Below are 23,179 nucleotides of genomic sequence, written 5' to 3' on the forward strand. Positions count from 1 at the left end.
CATTTTGTCACTCTTAGGCAAATTCGTACATCTCTCTGTGTCTCCTTTCCTTCATCTGCAAAATGAAGAGAGCAATATGTACTTTATAGTAGCAACAATCATAGTAGATACGTTGCAAGGATTATTGTAGTTACATGTAAAACATCTGACACATCACCAGGCATATACTTTAAGTTCCAATACATAGTAGCAATGATTATAACTAATATCCAATACATGGTAGCAATGATTATAACTGAAGACGTTAAAGCAAAAGATTGACTTGGTCAGATAAGAACCAGTGCACAAGAAGAGATTAAGGCTATGCTGTGAGGGCTAAAGTTTCAAGGGCTAAAAAAGTGTTTAGAATGGTATTGGTTGGGTCAATCCCAGGGAATAGTGGCTTAGAGTAGTTATCTTGGGCCCCCAGGGAGGCTTTTCTAGCAGTGACCCGGGGAACTGGGTCCACCTATTCCTGTATAAACATGTTCGTGTGAACCAAGGCTCATATATGTTAGCTCTGCCTCCAGCTCTAATCTACCTGGCTACTTGTGCTCTTCACCCAATTGTGTATCTACCAATGCAAAGAGAATGAGCCATCCTCACCACTTTCTCACATATCTATCACTTGGTACGTTCTAGGCCTGAACTCTCTAGAAATTGTCCTCTATTTGTTCAACAGTTAAACTTGCAAGTAGTTCTGTAAGTTTTGAAGCTAGTCACATAGAATTATATCAGATGCAGAGAAAGACGTGTGGAAAGAGTGAGACATTCTCAAGTTGTCTATTTCACAGGAAATAAGAAGAGGGGTACACCTGAAGAAGAAGGAGCACTTGGTCAGACTCAGGAGACCGTGGGGTAAGGGAGGGAAGGTGATGGAACAAGTGTTAGTTGAAGGGAGTATTTGAAGTGGAAGTACAAAACACAAGGCTATGTTTTCTTTGCCAAAATACCCCTTGTATTCTTTTTACTATCTACCTATTTCCCTTGGCTCCTCTAAGAACACTAAAGCTAACAGCTTAGCAAGCCTCTTCAGTATGCAATAGAAGACTTTATTTAGAAGTAGAAAGCTCTGCCTGGTCCTAATGCTTTAAGTTTTTTTCATAATGCCTTATTTTCATTCCTGGTTGCAATGAGTGTACTTTTTAGCCAATATTCCCAAACTCTCCTTGCCCATAACAGCCCTAGAGGAGCCTACAACCACACTGAATTCTGATCTGTGTTAAAACTCTTACAGGCAGACCAGCATTGAACTTAAAGTACATTGAATAAAGAACTTTCTGGGTCAAGAATGGCCGTACTAGTGTAACTGCATTACCGATGGGTCCAGCAATGTTGGCAGCTATTCGAGAAAGGTCATAGGATACCAGGTCTCTTTCTAGTCTACAACCAGATCTTCCTCTCCCTGTTCCAGATTATCATGTGTCTCACATTTGGCAGTGACTTCATCTTGTGTGTTAAAAGTGAATGTGATTTTATTTTCCAGGGGTTGATTAAACAGCATTAACTTTGGACATGAAATTCTTAGCTTTAACTGCTCGTTATCATTATTAATGGATTGCTAATCATTTATTGCTTTTTTTCTGGATGACATGAAATTTTTTACTGCATGTGTCCCTTCTAAAAGCTGAGGGGCAAACTTTATGTTATTGTCAATTAAGAGCCTAAATCTCAAAAAACAAAACAAAACAAAAAGTTTATCTGATGCCTTTACTTTTATATCATCACATGATCATCTTTATTGAACAAAGAGGATTTGTCTGCTTTATCTGATTTGACTGTCTGCACATATTTTAATGAGTATTCATTAATAAAATTTTATTTTGTAATCCTATCTCAAATAGGCATTAAATCAAATTATCCAATATTTAAAATTGAACTACGATTCTTTTTCTGAGAAATTTTTTTTAAAAAAACCTCTAAAATCTACTTTTAGTTTTGCCAGCTAGATTGAAATCTTATTTCACAGAGTAGAAATTATGATTGAACCCACCTGGGTAAACATGTTCTCATATTTAGTGAGATCCATCTTATAGTAGTGTGTCCAAATGTTTTATTTTCAATTTAAATGACAAGTTCAAAGTGTACTGTACATTTCAACATAACTGGGTGGAAAGTTAAATGTTTGTCATACAAGCCCTTTAGACAGGTTAACTCTGCAGAGCTCATTGGAATCTTACAATTGGGTCAGAGATAATATGGAAGGCTTTTGTCCATGGGGTCTTCATTTGTCTCATGTTCTTCACTTAAAAGTAGAACTTTCTTGTTTCATTGAGGTTCTTACCTCATACCATCTTTTAAGGGAAATAGGAACAGGTTATAATTCTTGTTATTGCAGCCTTGCTGAGAACTTAAAGTGTTTGACTGGTTTTACAACTCCTTAGAATTCTCCATATTTAAACTTATTTGAAGTCAGGAGTTAAGGTATTTTTCACTTGAATATATATATATTCATATATATATATATTTTCACTTGAATATATATATTTATATATATATTGAATATATGTATATTGAATATATATATATTGAATATATATATATTGAAAAAAAATATATATTTAAATTCACTCTATAGTTCGTAACACTTAAAATAATAGTGTAGTCTATGGCCTTGCTACCCTGAACAAGTCGGATCCCGTCTGATCTCGGAAGCTAAGCAGGGTTGGGCCTGGTTAGGACTTGGATGGGAGACCACCTAGGAAGGCCAGGTGCTGTATGCATAAAAAAATTTAAAAAAAATTAAAGGATTGTAAGCTGACAAGGTCCTTGCAATCTGTGAGGTCAACCAAGGGTTGCCTTGCCTAAAAAAAATAAAAAAAATAAAAAAAATAAAATAGCAACAAAAAAATAATAATGTAAATTAATGATGTAGATTAAAAGAAAAAGAATATAAAATTCAATATTTCAAATAGAATTATATAATAAATTATTAGCTAGCTTAAAATACATAACAAATAACCTCTCAAAACTCTATGGTATAGAGATAATATTTTGAAAATACCAAGGTGAATTTGGGAATAAAACTTTTTGTGATTGATTTTTACTGATATTTTAGTATTTTCCATAATTGGTATTATTTTACCAGGCACTTTAATTAATTTTTGGAAGTAGATGTGATATAAATTATACATTAATATATAAATAGATCAGGTTTTTAACTAGAATAAATGCCTTTCGTGACAGCTTAAAAGATCCACTTTAAATCAGCTTATAACACCTATTTTAAAAAGAATTTGAAGTTAAATGTTCTCTTTCTATTTCAATGACAGTGATGTAATTATTTTTGGGATTAAGAAGATTTTGTCATTATTAATTTCTAGATAACAGATTAGCAATTCAGAGAGTCAGTAATTGTGCACCAGCTATGTGCTTGTCACAGCAGGAGACATGGGATGAGTAAAAATGACACCCATCCTTACAGGTGTTTACAATTTGGTAGAAAGTCTAAAGAAGACAGAACATGGTAAGCGCATAAGTGAGCTAGCTACAGGATCAATTTATGTTGATTCAAAGAGGGGCAAGATCATAGGTAGATGCGGAATAAGAAAGACCTTACGGAACATAAGTTCAATAGTGATGGAAACAAAGCACACATTCCACTTATAAATATACTGCACCTAAAGCACAGGCAGTTTTAATAAAGATTTTGAGAAATACACAGCTTATTATAATTTATACAAAGGTGGTTAGCTGAACATTTCAAATCATACCTTCTACAGATGAGCTTGGATGATGGCCTATAATAATAACTCACATTTGATACCAAGCAATTTTATCATTGCTGATTATTTTCAATTATCAGTGAATGATATTCAAATAACATGGAAGAGGTTAGATATTATATACTCTTACCTGATACTATGTCAGTATTGACTGCAATTGTTATTTAAAGACTAGAACTGCTTTTATTTCCTATCATGTACTTTACTGGAACATATAAGAAGAATCTCTTCATAACAGAACTAGGATTATAGGACCTTAGAAGTCAGTCATATGGGTCAAATAGTTTTTTGATGCATCAGTTATAAAAATAAAGTTTTATGCTAGTCCTGTGAGGCACGATCCATCAATAATGCCATTTGGGATGGTACCTAAATCATAGTATCAACTGTATATGCTTGTTTTGTTACTTCAGATTAGTTATATAATTCCCATGTTTCTGAAAACTGGTACAATAGAGCTGTTCTCATCAAGTCTGGTATAAACCAAAGATATATTTTACAGAAGTCCCAAAAAAGAACATAAAGTAATAAGACTGATTTTTACAAATACTTTCAAAACTCAGTTTGTTCATTTAACAAACATTTGAGGACCTACTAGGTAGATAATAATAACAGAAAAAAGAAAAATCAATTCCCATTCACATGTATATAATTAGATACCTAGTATTCATTTTTTAAATTAAAATTCTTGGGCACCAACCATAGACCATGTCCTCCTCTAGCTGAGGCGGCAATGGGAAGGTGGGGAGGGCAGGAGGAATTACAATAATGAACAAAAGTAGCACCGTCTTTCCTTCTGGACCTCACAGTCTAGCTGAGCTAAGCATAGCAAAAAGCAAGGTAGACACAGCAGGCTCCTTTCAGAGTTTTCAGTTTAGTGGGAAAGGAGGCAGATATATAATTGTAAGGTAGAAAATGCTCTCTTTATTTAATCAAGGTTATCATCAATTCCGCTTGGGGGAAGTTTTCAAAATTCATATGCATGAGTTTCAGTAAGACCTAGATGAATAAAACTGACTGGCAGTGGAACCCCCGAAATGAACATTTTGACTATTTCTCTCCTGAAAACATTGGCATGGCCCTCCCTGGTTAAGAATTCCTAAAAGAAGTTCTTTGAATCCCTTGCCTCACTTTTGCTCTGACTTCATCATAATACATTCGTAACGTTTATAATTCTCCGAAAGTTGCCTTGTTTTTCCCAGAATTATTGATGAGACACGTAGATGAAATTCTTAACCCATGGTAAGAAATGATAAAATTATCTGGCTGTTTCAATGTCTGGCATACACATTCTTCTTTGGTCTTCATGATCTATGACTTCATGTGCACTCATATCCATAAAGACTTGCACTTTAATGAGTCTCTCTCACTCTTTCAGATTCTCTTCATCCATCATTTTTTAATTATTCTTTGTGTTCTCATCTTGAAGTTATAAATATTGCTTCTGCTTTGAAATCCAGTTTTCCCAGCACAGCACAATATTATAGTTAAGCTCTCATCAGAAAGATTAGGAATGTCTCTGCTCTTTGGTGTGGATCGGGAGAAAATATATGGCACCTATAAATGCAGCATTACCCATGAAATGTGTCCTGAGAAAGCCAAAGTGCATGGTACTCCACGTACATGTGCAACCCAAGCCTGTTTACAGCAGAAACCCTCTGAATCCTGGGAGCAGGCGAAACAGGGGATTTATTGGCTTGTGGCTTACAGTCGCAGAAAACTAAAATATGCTTTTCTTTTATATTATTGACTTTTAAAAATGACATGTGAGTAAACACTTTAAGTAGTTTCTTGGATAATGGGTTTGCACATGAGTAGAGAAGTATAAGTAGAGCATTAGCAGCCCAAATATCATAGTACTAAGCTGACCAGGATGATTTTCATAGTAATAATTTCTGCACTTTCCTCCATGGACCTTAAAAAAGTGTATATTTGCTTTCCTGAACTCAGCGCAACTTATCTAACCCCAACAAAAAAGATGAATTTGTAGTTGCTGCCTCCTTTGAGCCTTCTCCATGTTCTCCTCCTTCTGCTCGTTTTTGTAGATCTTTAACACTCTTAAGTAAATGATGCTGAGCCCCTGGAGAGGTTATATATACTTAAAAATGCCAGGTTTACTGATTGTCATGCTGGATTACCAGTGGCGTTAAGCTGAACCTTTGAAACCATGCACATTTCTTTCCTTCTGGTTTATCTCTAGTAGGACAAGTCCTACTGAACAGGAATCATTTACATTCACCAGAAGAATGAAACAAATCAGTAGCAGTGCTCTGATCTGCTCCTTTGGCATGTTTGAGCACACAAAAGGTCTGCAGCTCCGAGCACCACAGTGGATGCTTAGAACCTATCTAATAAACTTACTATGTTAGCAAATCAGAGCGTAAAGAACAGTTTCCTAAGGAAGCTCTTGACTTGTCCTCCCCACCCCAACATTATGTTTCTTCAGAAATCTCTGATAATAGAACTTCATTTTTTAAAATGCCATTGTTTTATCAGATGAAGTTCATAAACTATTGTGAATTATGTATAATACAAAGTAAAAAAGAATATGAATGGTACCCTGTCTTATTCACACTCTGAGTTTGGTATGAAAAAGAAGCAAGATCTTCCAGCTGGAGCAAGCTGGACAGGATGGGCCCAGAGCCAGGGTCCTTCCGGGTCAGATTGGCAGTGGTTCAGCAAAGTCTGACTCGGCTTAGACCTACACTCTGCTATAGGCCTAGGGACTCTGGTAATGGATCATATTATCCAAATCTCAGGATTCCTCTAGAATAAACCAGTTTTCTTGAGAGAACTTAAAGATGTTTTTTAAAATCTACAAATTGGCACGACCTATGGAGGATAAACTGAGTGAAGAGTTTCCATTTATATTCTCAGGCAAAATCCAGAAAGAAAGTTCTGCTCCAGACTGAAGTTAGCTCAAAAACAAATAGAACATATTGCTACTGTAGTAAAGGAAGATTAGAAACAAATGGTAAAATTAACTGGGGTGGACGAAAGGGATAGGATATAGGGAGGGACTACGTCACTGTAGGTTAGTCAAGAAAGAGTACTACGTCCTCTTTTTTAGATGGTACTATATAGTCTTCTCTGTAAGACCATCTCATTCTTCTTTCCTTCCTCCCTCCATCTATCTCTCTCCCTCCTCCCTCCTCCCCTCCCCTCCTCCCTCCCTCTTCTCTTACGTTTCCTCCTCCCCCGCTTATTCTTCTCCATGTTTACCATGAAAATAAATGATACAATATGCTCAGCCAGAAACCTTGGAGTTATATTTGATACCTTTTCTTTGTTAAATTCACACTCGAATGTTCATCAATCCCTGCTAATTCTACCTTCAAATTATACATCAAATCTGTCAACTACTTTCCATCCCCTTTTCCACACAACCTATTATAGCCATAATTCTGGGTAGATTGCAAGAATTTCCCTATGAATCTATTCTCCACATACAAGTCAGAGAAATTTAAAATAAAAACATGATGATGTTGCCATTTTTTTACACATACACACTTAATCCTTTAGTTGTCTCCCATTTTTTTTAGACTAAAATCTGAAAAATATAACATAACCTAGGTTATCAGCTGACCTACTTCAGCTGATCATCTCCTACACATCTTTGGCTTCTCTGCTTAAATAAATGGCTCTTCATCAAGAAAGACTTTTTACTTTACCTAGTATTTGTTTTGCCACTTAAACACTCCAATCAAAACATGCATTTCTCTTTAAAACACTTTTCCCAGTTGTAAACAAAGAGTTATTTGCATGGTTATTGATATTATTCTTATTCCTCAGATTCTCAACTCCATGAAAATAAGAACTGTCTTTTCACTATTGTATTTCCTGAGACTAGCTGAACTGCTAGCTCAAAATGGTACTAATGAATATTGTTTGCCTAAATAAAGTAACAAATGAATTAATGCATTTAAATTATCTTCAAGAATACCAAGACTCCCCCCAGACATAATTTCTCTAATCAAGAGGGACGAATAATTAGAAAAATACTCTGAACTGGATATTTATTAAAATTCACTCCTAACTTTCAGAAAACACACAATTTTAGATATATTTATAGTAGCTATGTTTGTTTGTTTTTAAGTATATGTTCTTTGGGGTGGATTATATTAATCACATTTATCTTCTGGGTATTCAGAATTACAGAGCTGAAAAAAGATTTACAAACACTGAATAACAAGGCTATTACACTTCGCTGTTGACATTAATTTTGCTTCTTTGATCTATATTTCTAAATAATCCAGGATAGTGACATTTATTTTATACCTGTAATTACCATAAATGAAATAATGATAAGAATCTATTCTAAGGCTATATATATACACATATATATATATTTTTTTTCTCCCAGGTTTACTGGGGCTTAGAGATGTCAGATAATTTATCTGAGGTTACAAAGATAATTACCTAGAAGTAGAGCTGTAAGCCCTTAGAAGCAACAGAACATAATAGTTAGATACCTAGACTTTGCAGTTAGAAAGATCTGGGTTCAAGTTTTGTTTTGTCATTTACTAATTATATAACCTTGGACAGATTTGTCAGTTCTTCTAAGCCTCAGAATTTTTAACATTTCTAATGAGGCTCATTGGGATGATTGGCCACCATAACAATTACTGAGAAAATATAAGTAAAGACATTCAGTGAAGTAGTTGACATATAGTAAGAAGTCAGTGAAGGTCAGTAGTACTATAGATGGAGAGAATTAAGAGATGACATTGCAAAAGAAGAAATAATGTAAGGAAATAAAAAATATATCCAGAGAAATAGTAAGCATAAAGAGTTGGAGAGTAGTAGGAGATAAATCAGATTTGACTACATCAAGATAACTGCCATAAGTTATGTTTATTTAGAGCAACTAACTAAACTTTTCCCAAATGTGGACAATTGAGAGGATATAGATTAGCATAACTAATTAAGCCTTTTCAAAGGAAAGAAAGCCTTAATTAAAATATTCTCTATAAATACTGGCCAATTACTAAGTAGAAGCCTCTGCTTAACAGTTTTGAAAGCAGAATATAGTATAAACATTTAAATAAATACCAACACCTACATGTATATTTAGTATCTTTCCTCTGTCAACACTGTGCTATCCATCATTATTTAATCTAACTGGTACATTTTCTTTTCTTATCTAAACAGATCTTTTCGTGTTCTCTTATTTTCTTCTGGTGGGATCACAGTTCAGGGAAGAATTCTTTACTCTTAAGTCTATGCAATTTTTCTGCAGAGAAATTATAAAGTACTCCTAAAGTGCTATATCTCTAGCATCTATCATGAGGCTTTGCACAGTACAAATGCTCACCAAATACTTGCAAATACTTGTTAAGAGAAAGAAGGCATGAAGGTAAAAAAGAAAAAAAGGAGATATCCCTTTAAAATATTGTTACTGTCCCATAGAGATTCATTTGCGTGTAGAATGAACTGATGATGGAGAGACTGCACGACTGCAACATAAAGATATTGTTGATTCTAAACCCTGCACTCAGGACTAGTTTCATTACAACTATAACATTAGAATGCCTCACAATGTCCTTAAAAACACTATTATCTTACTGTTTTTCATATACTCTTTAGCAAACAGTCAGTTGACATCTGATTGGAGTTGTTTACTTTTCTGATTGAAGTAAAGCTCCTTTTCCATAAAATATGGCAGCGGATGCTGTTAGTAGGCAGCCAACTAGCAGTAAACCAAATTAAGTCAAGTCGTATGGCTTACTCAAAGCTTATAGAACTCTCCACAGTACTAAGGACTCTCCATTATATGCTAAATTTCACACATTATCAAAATGTGGTCTCATGCTTCTGAATTAATAAGGGTCCACTCTATTGATCAATCAATAGAGAAAGAATTATGTCATAGCAGTTATGAGCAACAGTTGATTGGACTCAGTTTTGTTTTTTTATCTCACAAGCTTTCTCCCAGCCAATTGCTTGGTAACATGATGTGGACAGAATACAGATTCTTCTAGTTATCGCATATGATTATTAAAATGTTATCTTGTTCTTTTTCCAAACAATCTTCCTAACAGTCAGCTTTTCCCCTAAATAACCTCATTCCCTCCACCCCACCTTCAAAGCCTAATCCTTGAAATAGGGTCCTTTATACCTAATAGCAAGATGTCTGTATTTTCCATTTGTCACAGATGCTGCCTCTCCAATGGGCTGTCTTTTATTTTTCTGAATACTTACAAACATTTAAAGAGAATTGTTTATAAATGGATATAAGCACTGGCTTTCTGACAGGCTGATGTCAGAAAAGTCATACAACTTGACTTAATTTGGTTAAAATATAAAAAAATTATATTTTAAATATTGAAGTACAGAATGAACTGATGATGAAGAGACCAAAGCCTGAAAGACCATCAAAAAGGCATCGCCATTACACAGGTTCCGCTCTGAGCCAAGGTAGTGGCAGTGAAAAAAAAAAAAAAAAAGTAAAAAAAAAAAAGCAGATTCTTAAGGTTTCACAAAGAAAGGCTCTAATGGACCTTGTAAATATTTGGCTCTGAGGATGGGGAGAAGTGAGAAACTGGGAGATGTCAAATGTAGCTAACTCACATCTAGTCTCTGAAATAGAGAAGAACAGAAATATGATAACAGAAGTAGAAAATCAAGAGGAGAGTTGGATCTGGGCTTCAGAAGATCCTGAATCAGGTTCTGCACAAGTTAAAGGGAGAAGATGAAAATCCTTCTGACTTTTACATGAGTTGGTGTGGGCTCTGTCACGGACTAACTGCAAGATCTTAGGGAAGACACTTAGTTTTACTGGGTGTAATCTTCTCATCTATGGAATGCCGCTTGGGTTAGCTGGTCACTATAGTCCCTTCAAAATCAAAATTTCTGTAATTTTACTAATTTGACTCTTAGGAAAACAGCTCAGAGGGAGAGAATGAAAGAAAAAGAATGGATTTGAGTTCAGGGACCCTAAAAAGGGCAGTAGAAGAAGATGGTGAGAAAGATGCACGAATAAGACAGTGTTCAATAAATATCTGCTGACTAAATAAGATTAGAAATATAGCGTCCCCAAGAACAAAAGAAGAGGGGATTCCAGAAATAGTGCTGTCTGTCAACAGTATCATACACCACAGTCAGTAAAAGAGAATAAAACCCAACAAGGGCTCCTGAATTTGGTGTGTAGGCTGCTAGAGACCTTAAGAAAGTACCAGGACTAGGGTACAGATTTTGACATGAAATCCAAGAGCCATGGTTAAGAAAAAGTTACAGGAAGGGTCCAATTTGAGTGTGGAGAGCCCAGGGAACCTACAGAACATTGTATGATATAGAATCAGGAAAATTCTGAAAATTATGAAAAGTCAATACATATTAACTGGTTACTCAAAGGATCCAACTTCTGCAGTGAATCTGGAATATGTTAATCATATCTAGTGTTTAAATAAATGATGAGACTAGTATGGATCCACGGAATGTATAGGGATATTCCTGTATTTATTCCACATGGACAGTATTGGCACCCAAACTCGGTAAATGTGTGGGAGCTGATGAGGAACCGGCTTCCTTGGTGATCTGAGTACATCAGAGTTCAGGATCCAAGTGGGAGGGGCCCTCAGCACTGTTAGAGAGGCCTGAAACAATTGCTCTGTATCTCAGTGGAGAACATTTGGTGACCTGGGACTATGGGGACTTTTCTTGCTTATTTTGACCCATATTTAAAATCCTAAAAGAGTCTGGTCCAAGGGCTGAGAACTCAGCCTAACTCAGTGGCTGACACATGTGAGCACTTTGATGAAAGTTCTTTGAATAAAGCAGGTTTCTCGTTGATCTCATTGACAAAACTTCTTCACTATAACTGCCCCATTGACTAAAGCGTTGTCTATTACAGGCTCATATTTGAAGCAGTAAACATCATCGGATTTTGCAGACACAATTATAAATCACTTTTCAGAGAAATTTGCTTTATTTTCTTATGACTTGCTGGCCTAAGAGTATTAATATAACTTATTAGTAAAGATTACACACCAAGGGACACTCTGTCTCATTTAGCTTTGTTGAATTATTATCTGAGCAGTAGAAAACACACATATGTGGACTAGGCAGCCTTCAAGGCCTAATTATACGGACTGAGTGTCACCTTTCAGTAGAGCTGTTAGATGCCTTGTGTATGTCCAATTGATGCAGCAGCTTCTTTAGCTGACAGTAACTCCCATTTTGGGGCCATGTACTTAACAGGTCTTTGGGGAGAATGTGCCATTTTTAGGATGCACTTTAATATTTTAATGGTGGTCATGAATCGTTTATGACCAATCCATTCCCCCGAATCAATGACAAGATTTAAAGAAGAAACTTGACAAATTGAAGTATATTAGGTCAAAGAAACCATAAACAGCAGGGGCCTTGACATTTGAGAAATGCCCGGAGTCACTGAGGGTGCTTAGTCTAAAGAGTGGGAGATTTGTCTTCCAATGGTTGAACGCCTGCCTGTGAAAGGAATAGTGCGTTTATTCTCTGTTGTACTTATAGTGAAAGATAGACATGGATTTCAGCTCAGTATAATGGAAGTCTTTATAATGATTGGAAATGTCAAGCAACTGAGCATCTTGTAAAATATTGGGTTCTCCATCAGTCACTGCAGATTTCAAATAGAGCTAGAGAATAATCTTCATTCTCACTATAAAACAGATGTAGGTAACAAAACAAACATTACAAATCAAGAGGGGTAAGGAGCCTGCTTTCTGAAGTCGCATGGCATACATGCAGTGCAAAAACTGCATAGGCACTTTGCAAGGATTGAATACTTTGTTGTCATTATCATCACCATTATTTTGTTTGAGAACTGAAACTTGCTGCTCAAGGAAATCTTAAGGGAAAAAGTCCTGTAATCCATCTGTTCAGTCTGTGAAGTATATTTATTATTGAATAAGGTTTAAATTGAGGAAATACTTAAGGGAAAGTGGCAGAAGGATTGATGAAAGGAAAGAGAAACTGAGAATGTACAAACTGAAAGACACAGTTTGGAATATGATTTGATATTGAGGGGAAACTAACAACAACAAAAAAAGTGGCCAGGAAGCAGGAGAAATGCAGAAAAAAGGCAAGTTGAAAATAATCTTTTCTCAGTTGAAAGGAAGAGTTTTTTTTTTTTCATATGAAGTACATAAAACATTTTAGCACTGAGAAATTCAAGGAAACATAAAACAATTTTTAAAAAGTTTTTGTTCCCAGGTGGTGATACTGCATGCTAATAAACTAGAACTTGCTATGCTGTGGCCATCCAACAGAATTCGCCACAAATCTTACACTTAACAAGCTGTGAGTGATTCCTGTAGACAAATCAAGGCCAATGCTCCTAGTGGCCTTACTTCTGATCCCAAGCCTAATCACTTCTTGCAAATTTAAATCTGACTTAAGGAATGGTACCAAAGTATACAATTAAAAATATAGCAAGAAAATTTTACCTCTACATGATAGACTATAGTTATTCTAAACCTACAAATTTAAGCATCTAGGAGGAAGGAAGAGGTTAAGATAAAAAAAATCTTCCTTAAGTTTATTATAAAAATTTTTTCAAATGTTTTTTAACAATGTGTAACAAAAAGAATTGTGTAATTAATTCAATTACACAATGCAATTATTACAACTGCAATCTAAAATACTTTGAGTTCCTCTAAAATAGAATCCCATGTAACATAAAGAGAGGAAAAGGTCCAGAGAGGCTAGTGGCTTGCAAATAGATTTGATTTCACTGTCTGTGCAAATTGTCTTATTTACAGTAAATATTGGCTTTATTAGTTTATAGCACTTTACTGTCTGTAGGCTCATGGCTGCTCTAGATTTATAGGTCCTGGTAGTAGGTATTTGTTATAAAAATATATTGTAGGACCTGGGTATTAGCATGTGGACTCCAGCACTGAACTTATTATTTCTTTTACACAACATTGTGATTGCAACACAGACTCTCTCGAAGATATGCCCCCCGTGTAGCCTGATAAAACAGCACAGGCCACTTGTATGTTCCAAAACTTAAATGCAATAAAAGCAAATGATGCATACCCTCCCTGTGGGGACTCTGTACTTCCCAGGCTCTGAAATACAGAGGGAAATATGCAAACACCAAACCTGGTCTACGATTTACCCTGAGATGACTCTTGCCTGGAAAAGAAAAGAAAATGTTTTCCTCTTCAGCGTCTCTCAGATTGAAACTACTAGCAAACTTATAGTTTGGTTTATTCACTTGCTGAGCTCTAGTATTATCCAGCTTGCAAAGAAAACATCCAGACAACTGCCCTCTTCCTGCCTGCCTCCTTTCCTGAATGCTACTCTCCCTCTCTTCACCAGCCCCAAATGGGAATTATTCAGCTAAAGTCTTTGAAATTTCCTTTGCAGAAGGATTTCTTTTCTGTAGGAATCTTGATTTTAACTTTCTCTACCTTCCTCATCTTCAGGGCCCAGTGGAAGACCAACTCCATATTCTTCTTAAGTTCCAGGACAGAAGACTAGAGACAAATTTAAAGTCTTCACATGCATGAAGGTCCTCTCCAGCATTGCTTTCAATCTTACTTTACTTTCACTTTTCCCACTTCCAATCTGAAGCCTCTTGCTAGCAATCAGACTATGCATGTCTGCAGTGTTTTTCTTGGTTCTACACATTCAACTCATTATCCCAATTTATCATACTCTTGCCTGAGATTTTCCTTCCTTAACTGGTTAAGAAGTGACATGTCTCCACCCACCTAAATGTATAGCATTTTGCTGGTAGCGTGTATTTGATAAGTGTTTGTTAGATGAATAAACTCATAAGACCTTAAATTATACACCAACATTTCTGCTTCCAAAGTATATGGCCCAGAGCAGAGACTTCCCTGTTTGGTGGATGATGTGCAGTCCAGGTTTTTTCTTTGGATCTTCCCTCTGAATCCCATTTTGGTGACAGGTAATTCAAGCTAAAGAGGGTCAGGTCTGGCATGTATACAGGAGGGATGAGTGTCAGCAATGTCAGTATGTGAGTTGTGGAGTGAAATTTTACAAAAACAAAGATGAGTGATTTTTCTAAAGCATCTGCCTTCAAGGCTTGCTCACTGTTCTGCACAACTATGTTAACATAAAACAAACAAATGAACAAACAAAAAAACCTTTTGGATTGTGCTTATTTATGTTTTTGGTAGATATTTATATTTTTACATACTTTTAAACATATAACATTTTATTTGTATTTATATCTTTCTCACTCTCTGAAAGCCCTTTATGTCAGCAAATGTCAATATGATCTGAAAGGTTACAACCTAAGGAATGTCTACACTAAGTTAGTATGAATACTTGTTGATTGTCCCAGGGCCACTAAGTATTCTTTTCCTAAGCTGTCAGCGTGTGTATATATACACAGGGTCTGTCCTGCACTATTTGCCTTCAAATTATTCTTTGTTTCATTTATGTATATTTTGCCTCTCCAACTATATTTCCATAAGGGCAGGGATTGTGTCTTAAATAGTATTCTCTTGCATCAATAGTTAGCAAAATCTGGTCATTATGGTAAGTGTCTAAAAATGCTACTGAGATGAGTCTTGGTTAAATATTTTTTAAAAGTGCACTTCAAAAAAAAAAAAAACCTCTTTTTGTAGGTTCTGCAGAATTTGCCTCAGCTAATAAAGAAGTGGCACTGTTTGACAGTCTCACAGTATCAGTATGTAAACAGACCTTGAGTTCTAGGCCTGGTTTTCTTGCTGATCAGTTCTAAATATTATTATTTACTATATGTGTTGATGTTTTGACTGGTTTAAGTTTTTCTTTACAAAAAGATACACAAGTTTGGAGAATTGTTATCTGTTCCCTTGTTTGTTTGTAGAGGAGAAAAGTTCTATTTACTTCATTCCTTCCACAGAACAAAATATTTTATATTTAATATGATACGTTTTGAAGCAATAAAAGGCTTCTTATTCATTTTTGTCCCTTTCACTCATGCCACGGTATACCCAGTTTGTAGTCAGCATTCAATAACCGTTTAAATTCTTTTTATAATTAATAATTATAGAAAGTTTTTTAAAAGTATAATATGAAAATGAGAAGCCACAAAGTTAAAAATGGATGAAATTGATTACATAAAATTTTACATGGGTAATAAGCACAATAAACAAATTCAAAAAATGAAATATAAACTTCAAAAACTATTTTCAAGATATATGACAAAGGATTAGTATTCATAATATAAAAAAGCTCTTATGAATCAATTTTAAAAAATAAGCAAGCCAATAAAAATAGCAAAAGACATACCAGTGAATACCAATGACCAGGACATATAAAACTATTTTTCACTAATAATTAAAATAAGTTAAGTAACTTGTCACTTTTCAATTATCAGATCATCAAAGAATCAAATGATTAATATTATACATTTTTGGTAAAGATAAGGAAAAAAGATACGCTCATTTTCTATGGGTGAGAATAAAAATGGTAAAAAAAAAAAAAACCCACCCAATTTAGATGGATTAGGTATTATTTTTTAAAATTTAAATGTGCTAAAAGTTCTAGTACTGGAAATTTATTCCAGAGACATACTAGCAATAAATATGTAAGAATATAAGTAAAATAATGTTTATTGTATTCTTTGTAATCGTGACATCCTATAAACAAATATCTCCAAGAATTTGGAGAAACAAATTTAAAAGAATGAAGTACACCTACCTACATGTCTGGTTATGGAAAAAAAATCAGTTATTTTAAGTATAAGAGCAAGTTATGATGGCATATTTAGTATTATTTTATTAAATTAAAATATCTTGGAATATTGGTTCCAGAAACAGGAGAACTGATCTAGGTAGACTTCTTTCTGACTATACACACATTAAAAATAAAAATTTCATAAAATATGTAAGAAAAGTTGTAAATATCTTGCTAAATATAAAACAAAGAAAAGAAAGACCTTAAGAATCAGAGTAAAGAGGGAATTTTAATCCAGGTGTTTCGGTCATCAGAGGACTGTGGCAACCAATGGGATGTTGTAGCAGATGCTGAGACTGGTTCGCATCCCTTGGGCCTTTTTAGGGTGCTCCTGCTGATTTTCAATGGCCAGGATCCACCTCTCTGTAACTTAGGGCTTTTCCCCCCAGAACTCTGGAAGGCTGCTCTGATTGCACAGTGGCATGTTGGAAATGTCAGAGAATATCTCCTCCTTCCCCAGCCCTAGTAACCTTCAGCCAATGAGTCCCCAGTTATGGTGTATAAATATACCAGCTCCCTCACCATCTGTGGTGGGTTAATTATGAGGCACGTATCTTGCACCATATCCCAGAGTTTCTCACTTTAATTGTCCACTGTTATAGCTGGCTTACAAACACTCTATTATTGGTTTCCTTTATCACCCTTCCACTCTCTTCCCCTCTGTCTTACTGGGATTCGTGTAGCTCCCTCCAAGTCTATATGCCCTTGAGTACTTGTCTCAGGATCCATTTTTGGGAAAACCAAAACCAAGAAAGATGTTAATAACTTTAAGGACCTAGGTTATAGGATTGGGATTTTAATGTGCATTCAGAAGCCAAAGTGAAGAAAATAAACCAAGAACCTTACATTAACATGACTCTGGGCTGCCCTCCCTCAGGGAAAGGAGAACTAAAGATTTTTGCTCATCATTCCAGAGAAATGGCAAGTCAGTTTCTTTGCCCTACACAGAGAAGGGAAAAAAAAGCTCACGTGATGAACTGAAAACTAAAACCTGGTCCTGGCATTTGAGTGGTATAGGAATGTAAAATGCAAAACACGAAAGTATGAACTGGTTCCAGAATAGTAAAATTTCTAGGACACTATTTGTAAGGAAACAAAACATGCACGAGATGAAAAAAAGTAAATATCTGCTGAATATAAGCTAACCAATTTAAAAATACAATAAAAAAAATTTATCAAGCAGGAGTTAGTAGACAGGAGAATCAGAACACGAGTTAAAGAACAATTTGCAAGAATCCACAAAATGGGTGGGCTGAACATTATTGGAGAAAAATGAAAAGGATCAAAATTATATGGAAGGAATGGACACTGACGCAGGAATGGGCAAATTTTTAAAATAACAAATGTATCTTCTACAAATGAGAAATAAGATAATTGATGATGAAAACTCAACTGTGGATCAAAAGCCTTTTAGACATAACTCAAAAAATTATGAAACTGAAAGAGAAATCTAAGGAAATTTGTTACAATGAAGTATAGTGAAATAAAGATATGACTAATATGGAAGCATATTTAAGAAAAATGAATAATGGAATGAGAATGCCGAACATATATATGTAATAGAAGGTCAAGAAAGTGAGAAAGAATAGTAGACACAATTTTCAAAGAAAGTGTGGCTGAAATTTTATCAGATTTGATGAAATGTGTGAAACATAGACTAGAAGAACTATGAGATTATAAAGCAAGGTAAATAAAAGTAAATCGATCTAGATATTTCAGCGAGCCTGCAGAATATGAAAGACAGGGAGGCGGACCTCAGCTGTCTTTGCAAGAGAGAACCGGCTGCAAGAAGTAGCCAACAGTCTCCAGCTGCTGCACCCTCAGGATCCGCAACAGTGTTTACGCGGGGGCCACGCTCTCCCCAGACTGCTCCAGGCCAAAGTAGACATTATGAGGGGTACGATAGCCCAAAGCTGAACCTTTCTGGCTCAATGCCAAACTCTTTGAACAGGTAGTTCTACTTAAGAGGTAGCTGTACGCCTGGCTCAGGCTGGTGGAGCTGTAGTGCAGGCTGAGCCTCTCCCTACACCAAACTAACTCCTTTCTCTCTTTTTTCCCCCCAGAGTCAGACTTGCACTGTGGTTTGAATCTCTCCCCATCCACTCCTGCTTGCTTTGCCCTTTATCCTTAGGCCATTTCCCCCAAGTAATTCTTTGTAGTTCTAATTTTGTCTGGGAGTGTGCTTTGCAGAAGACCTGAACAGACACAGAGACAATCCCTTAAAAGTAACCAGAAAAGACAGGTCACCACAAAGTCACAGCAATTAGAATCACAGAACATTTTTTATCAGTAGTATTAGAGACTAAAATGCAGTGAATATTATCCTCATATTGCTGAGAGAAAATGACCGAAATGCAGAGAATTCTATATCCTGTTAAATCATCATTCAAGAGTCAGGGTTAAAAAATATTTTTCAGTCTAAACATTGATAGTATTTACCACTTAAAGACCTAAAAGAAAAAACGTGAACCTAAAAAGAAAGAATGAGATGCAGGAAACAATGTTGAGTAATATCGAAAGCTATAGGTAAATTTAAATAAGCATTTACTATAACAAGAAATTAAAAAACAAATAACGAATTCAAAAAGATAATAGCTCAAGATTGAAATATGAGTCAAAGCCAAAATATAGACAATAATAACACATTTTGGAGGGTGGACATAATCTGATATTAGTAAGTTCCTCATATTATTCTGGGATATGAGAGATATATTAAATACAAATAAACTTATTTATATTTTAACTCTAGTATGAATGTTAAAAATTTAAGGATAATCCTGAAACTATAAAAAATGAAACACCTAATCTCCAAAACAACAGAGAGAAAATGAATTTAAAAACTTAAATTGATCCAGGAGAAAGAAAAGGAGTAAATAAGAAGTAATAAAAAAGCACAATGAATAGTTAAAACCAAAGTTAAAATTGAATAAATAAATCATAATGTGTATATGGATTTAGCTCGACAGTTAAAAGAGAGTCTACAATTGAATTAAAAATTAAAAGTCAGATATGTGTTATCTAAAAAGATACACCAACAATATGTACTTGGAGGAATGCTAAAAGTAAGAGTATAAAAAAAGATGTCAGAAAAAATATTATTAGTATTAATAATATTTTAATATTAGATGGAATAGACTTTATAACAGAAATGAAAGTAACAATTACCAGGTAGATAATCATTTTGAATGTGCATTCACTTACCAGACAAACCTAGACATGTACAAAGCAAAAACTGAAAGAATTACAAGGAGAAATCCATAAATCCATAATTAGATGAGGAAATTTTAACATACTTATTGCAGTCATTGATCCAGCAATCAAAAAACTAGTAAGTGACTAGATGACTTTGACAACACAATTAACAAGCTTGATCTGATGATTGCACATAAACACTGTTTCAACGATTACAGAGAATGTATTCTTTTTCACATGGATTTGGTTGACTTCATAGATTACAAGTACCTTGTCAGTTTACAAACTCTTATTTTTTATTTTTTACTTCTACAGCACCTGGTCTTCCTAGGTGGTCTCCCATCCAAGTACTAACCAAGCCCGACCCTGCTTAGCTTCCAAGATCAGACGGGATCGGGCTTGTTCAGGGTGGCATGGCTGTAGTCAGTTGTATTTTCTAACAAGAAAAATTTAGAAGTTTGTGGCAGAGTGAAGGAAGTTAAACAATAGTTGCCACTTACTGGTAGATCACTAGATTACTTTTGCTCTTAGCTCTGTCTCTCCATTTTCAATGTAAGTACAATAATAATCAGATACCTTTGTTTTAGAAAGTGATTGTGTACATGGACTGCTACAGAGCGAATTTTTTTTTCATGCTTATAAAATTAATTCATTATACAAAAGTAATTATAGAAAATTAATTGAAATCAGATGATCGAAACACTAATGAATTAGACAATATGCCAAGACACAAAAATTGTTCTGTTCCATAGAACACTTTCTATTTGTAGAATAAAATATAAACTGAGAAAAATCCTCACTAAATCCAAGATCATTGTAATCTGCTGATAAAGTTTTCAAAAACAGAACTTAAGTGAAAGATTTGGCTACGAGAAAATGAAAAGTATAACACATTCACTCAATAGAAATGTATAAATGCATAGTGTTAATTCAAGATATTTTCCAAAGCTCAGAGTTCTTGCGCTGAATGCAATTTGTGTGTTAGCTAATCAAAAAGTTGATTAACTGGGAAGAAAAGTGAGATTACGGGTGAATCTACTGTGGTAGACATTAATTAATGTGTTTATTCAGTTCTCAGTAGTCTTTATCTAACAGACCCACTTCAAACATAGAATGAATTTGCCTTGTGAGATTTTGTTAAGTAGGGAGGATCCACAAAGTTGGGTTTCCTTCCTTGTGTTATCTTGAAGTGAAAAATTTTAATCAGACAGAATAAAAAGGAAACCGCTAATTTCTATTCATTTTTAAATAGTCTATGAACTCTTGCACTTGACAGACCACATTAATCAGAGAAGCTATGCAAATTGTATGGTATATATGTTTTTTTCTCTATGATTTTTATTTGGCAGCTCTTAATGTAAAATCGAAAGTATCCTTAAAAAAAAGACAGCAGTGTTAGTGTGATGCGAACGATACTACATGAGAAAAATTTAAGCAATGTCATTGTTGGGAAGTCATTGATAAAATTATAAAATCTTAGACAGGAATTCTTCCTGGCTTAGTCTACAAAGCAGCACTAAAATAGTGAATAACGATTTATAATGAAATTCTAGATTGCTTTCTGAGGGTAAATTATAAGAAAGCTACTGATTATATTTACAGAAGTTAAAACTTTCTAAGGCAATTGAACTATTCTCTACAAGCACTCAAGCCCTTTAAAAAGCAAATTAGATCATTTTTGACAACTCACTGAGGCATCTTTTTGGAAAAATATAAAGAGCTAATGAGGTGACATAATCACAACGTTATTATGAATAGAACTTATTCTGAATTGTTTGAATTCGTTGTTTTCTTTCAAGTTTCATTTCTGTTATTATTGTTCCACATTACTAAAATTCAGCCATTCATGTTTTCCTAAGGATCATTAATTAAAATAAAAGCGAAAGAGATGGCATGAGGCTACGAGACAACAATAATGATGAACAGTAGTTAATAGTTACTTAGATCTTTTCATCACCCATACTGCTACACATGAATACATATTTTACAGGCACACACACATACATACACACACGTGTGTGTATATGTGTATATATGTTTGTATATAATCAACCTTTTCTTACAACACTGAGAGGGATTATTATAGCCAACGTAAAATGAATGGAAACTGAGCCACAAAAGTTAGTGACTTTCTTGGGATCATAGCACAGGCGAATGTTAAAGCCAAGACTACGTTTCTAGTTTCCTATCTTTCCTCGGGATTCTTTTCCTCAATTCACATGCCTATGTTTTCTATAATCGCTATCTTATATGTAAGTGACTGTAACCACAGGAGCACCATTCTCTGCCCCACCATTCTACACAATAGGCAATTCTCCATCCTTACTTTGCTAGGCCCTAAAGAGAGAAGAAAATATGTTCTGGCATCTTAAGATTTCGAAGCAAATATTTCCATAAACGCTGTTTCTTATGTTGTTTAGGGTCTATGTATTCTTGGTACTTAGATTTCATATCCCCGTGGGCTGCGAAGGCTTTTGAGTTGACTGGAAATCAAACTGTCATAAATAATATAGTATCTATGGAACATTCTTGTCCAGTTCTAAACTTCTGTATCAAAGCAAAAGTGTTTCTAAATTGCAGATGCCCATACTTCTGAGAGAAGGAAAATATACAATAATGGCACAATTTAAAGCAACTGAGCTCTCATTAGGGACCACATATAACCATGATTGTGCTAAAAACATCTAAGAGTAAACATGGAGCAGCATATTTATATCACAGTTTCTTTGTGCTACTCTCAAGTATGTATGGAAAATTCCTGTCATCAGGATCCAAGCCGGAAGCCTCAGCCCCTCACTACTAGGAATGTATAAAGAGGCTTTCATGTCTATAGAGTCTTCTGAAGCATGAGCTCTGGCAAGGCTCCAATAATATAGGCAGCACCATGTAAAAAACCAGATGCGTATACATTTGAATCATTTCCTGGTTCCTCCTCCTCTCCCAACCTCTGGATGCTGGTGGAAGGCTTAATCCTCCACCCTCTTCCTATTTACATTGTCTTTCTACGTGATCTCATCGGTGCTAAGGCTTTAAATAGCACGTGTACTGATAGATCTAAGTTTGGTTCTGATCTCTCCTCTGAATACTGTATCTCAAACTTAATGTGTCCTAAACAGAACTCCTAGCCTCTTCCTTCATCTCCCTTCTCCAGCTTCATTCTTCCTCAGTCTTTCCCATCACATCAGTGTTACCTGTAGTGATGCAAGCGCCAGATCTAGAATTCATCAATTGTTCTCAAATTTATTTTATTAAACTGACATACACACAATAATACATAGTATGTACTACTGAACTGAGTCTTAAATACACATACACACACATACACACACACACACACACACACACACGCGCGCGTGCGCGCGCGCGCCATAGTGAAAAGCAGCCAGATGTATCTAGCATTTATCTTTCTGGAGTTGGCAGGCTTTAGCTATGATCTCAGTATGATGACGTCTTACAAATAATACATTATCTCCACCTTCTAAGACACTTCAGCTTTATGATTTATTACCTGCCTAGATATTCCCATATGTGTACTTGTATATACACATATACACACTTATGTGTGTGTGTGTGTGTGTGTGTGTGTGTGTGTGTGTGTGTAT

The 23,179-nt window shown here is 35.1% G+C and overlaps 1 protein-coding gene and 2 pseudogenes across 1 annotated transcript in view; 1 reads left to right on the forward strand and 2 right to left on the reverse strand.

Annotated features, from left to right (window-relative positions):
- PDE7B (phosphodiesterase 7B) overlaps positions 1 to 23,179 on the reverse strand; it is a 279,990-nt gene that overhangs the window by 243,009 nt on the left and 13,802 nt on the right. The window lies entirely within an intron of this gene.
- LOC120615879 (uncharacterized) lies at positions 2,584 to 2,702 on the forward strand (annotated as a pseudogene).
- On the reverse strand, positions 19,884 to 20,002 carry LOC120615870 (uncharacterized; annotated as a pseudogene).

This window comes from Pteropus medius, unplaced genomic scaffold (assembly GCF_902729225.1).
Source record: "Pteropus medius unplaced genomic scaffold, Ma_sr-lr_union100, whole genome shotgun sequence".
Taxonomy (NCBI): Eukaryota; Metazoa; Chordata; class Mammalia; order Chiroptera; family Pteropodidae; genus Pteropus; species Pteropus medius.